Raw genomic sequence first — 6,648 nt, forward strand, 5'->3', positions numbered from 1 at the left:
CCCCTTATTAACTTCTAAAAGATTTGGTGCCACCCACTCTGGCCCCAGCACTCTCTTCTCCCCCGTAGCCTGTCCCACTAGTCTCCTAGCCCATTCCCCCCCATCTCTCCGCAGCCTGACCCCTATCATTCTCTCCACGCTTCCTTCCTTAGGTGATGCAGTCTTTGCTAGTTGTTATTTTAATTTCCCGTGTGTTGGGCTGTACCTGGCAGACTTGTGGGTGTGGTTTGTAATCAGTTGCACTACAAGGGTTATTGCACCAAGGAAATACTGACATCTAGGTAGAGCCTCAAATCCACAGAGAGGATAGAAGGTAAAGTTTGTTTGCAGATGATATTAAGATCTGGAACATGCCTGAAGGAGCAGAGAGAATGAGACATGATTTAAGAAATCTTGAACAGTGAATGAAGATCTGGCAGCTGGGATTCAATGCCAAGAAGTGCAGAGTCCTGCATCTGGAGTGCAGTAATACAAAGGAGCTGTGTGTGATGGGGGGTGAAAGACTGATGTGCATGGACTGGGAGAGGGGTCTTGGGGTGATGGTGTCTGGGGATCTGAAGGCAGCGAAGTAATGTGACAAGGTGATAGCTAAAGCCAGAAGAAAGCTGGGCTGCATAGAGAGGAATATTGAGTAAGAAAAAGGAGGCGATAATCCCCTTGTACAGGTCCTTGGTGAGGCCTCACCTGGAGTACTGTGCTCAGTTCTGGAGCCCGAATCTCAAGAGGGACAGAGACAGGATGGAGGCAGCAGAGAAGGGCAACCAAAATGGTGGGAGGGGGGTCTCCATCGAATGCCTTATGAGGAGAGGTTGAAGGACCTAAATATGTACACCCTGGCAGAGAGGAGGTGCAGGGGAGATATGACATAGACCTTCAGATACCTGAAAGGTTTTCATGGTGCACGAACTTCAAACTTTATCCATTGGAAAGGAAACAGTAGAACTAGGGGGTCACGAAATGGAACTTCAACAGAGCAGACTCAGAACAAATATCTATTCACAGCTAGAGTGGGTGGTTGCCTGGAACGCCCTTCTAGAGGGGGTAGTGAAGAAGTTAATAAATTCAAAGGGGCATGGGATAAACATTGTGGATCCCTAAAGGCTGGCGGTGAAGAAAAGAGTGCATGGGAGTGACTTGCACGGAGCAGCAGTTACTACCCTTAACAGAAACATGGGGGTAACCTGCATGGAGCGGCAGTTACTACCCTTAACAGAAACATGGGGGTAACCTGCATGGAGCGGCAGTTACTACCCTTAAGAGAAACATGGGGGTGGCCTGCACAGAGCAGCAGTTACTACCCTTAACAGAAACAAGGGGCTAACCCGCATGGAGCGGGTTAGCCCCTTGGCTAGTTGGGGGTAACCTGCACGGAGCGGCAGTTACTGCCCTTAACAGAAGGCATGGGGTAACCTGCACAGAGCGGCAGTTACTGTCCTTAACAGAAGGCATGGGGGTAACCTGCATGGAGTGGCAGTTACTACCCTTAACAGAAGGCATGGGGGTAACCTGCATGGAGTGGCAGTTACTGCCCTTAACAGAAGGCATGGGGGTAACCTGCATGGAGTGGCAGTTACTGCCCTTAACAGAAGGCATGGGGTAACCTGCATGGAGTGGCAGTTACTGCCCTTAACAGAAGGCATGGGGGTAACCTGCATGGAGTGGCAGTTACTGCCCTTAACAGAAGGCATGGGGGTAACCTGCATGGAGTGGCAGTTACTACCCTTAACAGAAAGCATAGAGGTAACCTGCATGGAGCAGCAGTTACTGCCCTTAACAGAAAGCATGGGGGTAACCTGCATGGAGCATCAGTTACTGCCCTTAACAGAAGGCACGAGGGTAACCTGCACGTAGCGGCAGTTTCTGCCCTTAACAGAAGGCATGGGGATAACCTGCACAGAGAGGTAGTTACTGCCCTTAACAGAAGGCATGGGGGTAACCTGCACCGAGCGGCAGTTACTGCCCTTAACAGAAGGCATGGGGGTAACCTGCATGGAGCGGCAGTTACTGCCCTTAACAGAAGGCACGAGGGTAACCTGCACGGAGCGGCAGTTACTGCCCTTAACAGAAGGCATGGGGATAGCCTGCACGGAGCGGCGGTTCCTACCCTTAACAGAAAGCACGGGGGTAACCTGCACGGAGCATCGGTTACTGCCCTTAACAGAAGGCACGGGGGTAACCTGCACGGAGCGGCGGTTCCTACCCTTAACAGAAGGCACGGGGGTAACATGCACGGAGCGGCGGTTACTGCCCTTAACAGAAGGCACGGGGGTAACCTGCACGGAGCGGTGGTTACTACCCTTAAGAGAAGGCATGGGGGTAGCCTGCATGGAGCGGCAGTTACTACCCTTAAGAGAAGGCATGGGGTAACCTGCATGAAGCGGCAGTTACTACCCTTAAGAGAAGGCATGGGGGTAACCTGCACGGAGCGGCAGTTACTGCCCTTAACAGAAGACATAGGGATTACTACCCTCAATCAATAGCCTTGATGCCAACTACACCATTGCTCCCCACTTTGACAGCAGGGAGGAGGGGGGAGAAAGGGGAACTGGATACAGAGAATAACCAGCATGGGCCCTGACTTTTACGGTGTGGGGTATTGACACGCAGGCATAAGGGAAAAAGCACAGGACGACATTTATGACCAAGTCCCAAATATCAAGCATCCTGTCGGAATTATCATCAAGAAGGCTCCTCGCCCAGTAAAAATGTTGCTAGCAGTAATTTAAGGGTTTGGCAGTGCTTGGTTTTGATTGAGTGTAAATATTACTGCCCTTATCATAAGGCTTGGGGGTAACTGCATGGAGTGGCAGTTATTGCCCTTGAGAGAAACACGGGGGCAACCTGCATGGAGCGGCAGGCAGTGCCATTAGAGGCTTGCTGGGCAGACTGGATGGGCCATGTGGTCCTTTTCTGCCATCATGACAATGGTCCTTAGCCTGACCACTCACTCTCCTCCTCCCCAGCCCCACCAATCCATCCCTTTCTTCCCCAGCTGACCCCCGTCAGCTCCTTCGGCTCTCTCTCTTGTCTAGTTCTGCTGCCTCTGGCCTTGCCACCACCACCACACGGGCCTGAGTTAGAACTGCTCACGAAGCCTCCTCCAAGGCTCCTGCTGCTTCAGGCCGCACCTTCACTGCTTTTCCTGCATGTGCCTGCTATTGTTTCCACCCCTGGGACTCCTATTGCTGCTTCTGAGCTTGCGGCCCCTGTGGTTCCCATCGTCCCCTCCCAGGGCTCCTCCTGCTGCTTCAGGCCGCACCTTCACTGCTTTTCCTGCATGTGCCTGCTATTGTTTCCACCCCTGGGACTCCTATTGCTGCTTCTGAGCTTGCGGCCCCTGTGGTTCCCATCGTCCCCTCCCAGGGCTCCTCCTGCTGCTTCAGGTCGTACCTTCACTGCTTTTCCTGCCTGTGTCTGCTATTGTTTCCACCCCTGGGACTCCTATGGCAGCTTCTGAGCATGTGGCCCCTGTGGTTCCCGCTGTCTCCCCCAGGGCTCCTGCTGCTGTTTCTGGCCAGCAAGTTACTCCTTCATGTATAGACTGTTTTACTTTCCTGTGTCCAGCAGATCTCATGCAATGACCGTTCAAATCACAGATTGGGAATCACCGCACTACGGCTCCTCCTGAAACACTGGGAGCATGGACCCTAAATCCAGGCACTGGTTCATCCTTGTGCAATGACTGTGACTCTCTCCCAGGGGCTGTGAGTGCTGACTCTGCAGCCTCTGCAATCCCAGTTGACCCGGGGAGCAGCTGAGCGGGGCTCTGAACAGCACTGCCACGTTTAAGGAACTTGGGGATAAAAACCAAACCAAGCTTGTGATTAGACAGCATCATCGGACCATGCTTCGCCCTCCTTGGCTGCATACTCGGCCCATCGTGAGGCGCTTCCCTATGGTAGGTCTGGTTCCCGCTTTACTGGCGGCATTTTCCAGCCTGAAAATGTTGGGTAAGTGCAACGACAGCCAGCGTCTGCGGGACAAGCTTTCTCTCCTTTTCCCAGCTGCTTGGCCTTAGATGTCACACTGAGCCCCGGAGCAGGACCCAGGCCAGGCTCTGCCCTTCTCCCTGCCACCAGTTCCTTAGTGAAAAGCCCACCTGCAGCAGCAGTGGGATTTTAAAACTTGGTTACAAAAATAAGAGCATTTGTGCTGATGTTTGCTTGCCCTAGAGCCTGAGATTGATGTTAACTCCGAAAACGCTGGCCAACGTTGGGTTTTCTGATGCCAGGATCTTAGGATTACGAACAGCTGCCCTACGCCTTTGGGATTTTGAAGTTCTCCGTGCTGGTGGCCATTGTGGCTTTTTGAGAGCCGTAAGTGTGAATACTGGAAGCAAACAGACGTGGTTCAGCTCTTTTAGGGGCCCGTGTGAAGACTGTGAGCTGAAATTCAGTGCAGATTCTTAATGCACAGGCTAAAAACTTTCAACTCCTGAGGCATCGGGAGTTTAAAAAAAAAAATCACACGCATGCAAAAATGTCCACCCCACTCTGAATTACAATCAGGCCAGCTGAGCACACCATTAGCCCCCGTTTGGCCACGCGTTTTTTGAAATGGAGCAGCTTTATTCATTTCTTTAGCATTGCCAGTACAGCAATTATCATCGCTGGTAATATACATGGAAAAGTGCTGGGTGTTGGGGAAAGCAGCTCTAGGGCCTAAACATGTTGACTGACATCCAAGACCTGTTTGTTAGTCTCTGACAATGTGGAGCCACATTCTCGCTTTTCTGGCACCCTCTGTGAAATCTAAAGTTTGCCAGATCCTCAGGAAGTCTCTGGGGTTTTGATTCCTCCAGCCTCACCAGATTCTCTCTCTTTGCAAGACATTTGCAGCAAGAACCAGCAGCCTAACGCCTGAGTCATAGAAGTCTTCGATGGTAGCTCCCAACGGGCTAGTTATCTTGAAGAACTAACACATTCATTTGTTCTCGATCAAAAAGCTGCAGCTTTCTGCTCAATAGAGCTCTTTCCACCCTACTACTGCGGATGCCATCCGCACAGACAGCTGATGGAAAAAAAGTGAAGCACAATTCCTTACGTGCAGCCCCTCCTTCCATGAGGACAGACGATTTCCTGCTCAGCGGTGAGAAAAGTGAAGCACAATTCCTTACGTGTGCAGCCCCTCCTTCCACAAGGACAGACGATTTCGTGCTCAGCGGGGAGAAAAGTGAAGCACAATTCCTTACGTGCAGCCCCTCCTTCCACGAGGACAGACGATTTCCGGCTCAGCGGGGAGAAAAGTGAAGCACAATTCCTTACGTGCAGCCCCTCCTTCCACAAGGATAGATGATTTCCTGCTCAGCGGGGAGAAAAGTGAAGCACAATTCCTTCCGTGCAGCCCCTCCTTCCACAAGGACAGACGATTTCCGGCTCAGCGGGGAGAAAAGTGAAGCACAATTCCTTACGTGCAGCCCCTCCTTCCACAAGGACAGACGATTTCGTGCTCAGCGGTGAGAAAAGTGAAGCACAATTCCTTACGTGCAGCCCCTCCTTCCACGAGGACAGACGATTTCCGGCTCAGCGGGGAGAAAAGTGAAGCACAATTCCTTACGTGCAGCCCCTCCTTCCACAAGGATAGATGATTTCCTGCTCAGCGGGGAGAAAAGTGAAGCACAATTCCTTCCGTGCAGCCCCTCCTTCCACAAGGACAGACGATTTCCTGCTCAGCGGGGAGAAAAGTGAAGCACAATTCCTTACGTGCAGCCCCTCCTTCCACAAGGACAGACGATTTCCTGCTCAGCGGTGAGAAAAGTGAAGCACAATTCCTTACGTGCAGCCCCTCCTTCCACGAGGACAGACGATTTCGTGCTCAGCGGTGAGAAAAGTGAAGCACAATTCCTTATGTGCAGCCCCTCCTTCCACGAGGACAGACGATTTCCTGCTCAGCGGTGAGAAAAGTGAAGCACAATTCCTTACGTGCAGCCCCTCCTTCCACGAGGACAGACGATTTCCTGCTCAGTGGTGAGAAAAGTGAAGCTCAATTCCTTACGTGCAGCCCCTCCTTCCACGAGGACAGACGATTTCCTGCTCAGCGGGGAGAAAAGTGAAGCACAATTCCTTACGTGCAGCCCCTCCTTCCACAAGGACAGACGATTTCCTGCTCAGCGGTGAGGATCTGGCAGCGACCTGTTTCTTTTAAAACAGACGTTACTTTATCTGCAGGGAAGGTCCATTCTGAAGGTAGTTTGATCTCCAGTTCTGCACAGAGTGAAATGGCTATTATTTTTTACTACCTCCTCCAGAATGTACAGAGGGGGAGACTATTGTTTACCCTCTCAGCAAGTCCTCTTACTAGATTCCTATATTTGTGCTGTAGGACATGAAGATTGCATACCATTTAATTATATAGTTATCTTTTTCTTTAAAAGCTGAAAGGCTTTGTTTAGGCTTCTTAAGGATCTAGGTGAGAAAAAACCCGAGGCAGTGATGCTGGGACTTGGAGAGTTAATTCGATGTGGCTGTTCAGAGCCTGTGACTGCTCGAACTTTCTCAAGATAGCAGTACAACGGGATAAACCCTGAGCTGCTCTCTCTCTCTCTGGGAATATCTCAGCACTGGAAGAGTTATTCGCAGAGCCTGTAACTGCTCGAGAGTTAACAGAAGTAGAGGGATAGTGGATGCCCTGCAAGGAGCTCTGCTCAGA

The sequence above is a fragment of the Rhinatrema bivittatum genome, chromosome 6, assembly GCF_901001135.1.
Source record: "Rhinatrema bivittatum chromosome 6, aRhiBiv1.1, whole genome shotgun sequence".
In the NCBI taxonomy this organism is placed as follows: domain Eukaryota; kingdom Metazoa; phylum Chordata; class Amphibia; order Gymnophiona; family Rhinatrematidae; genus Rhinatrema; species Rhinatrema bivittatum.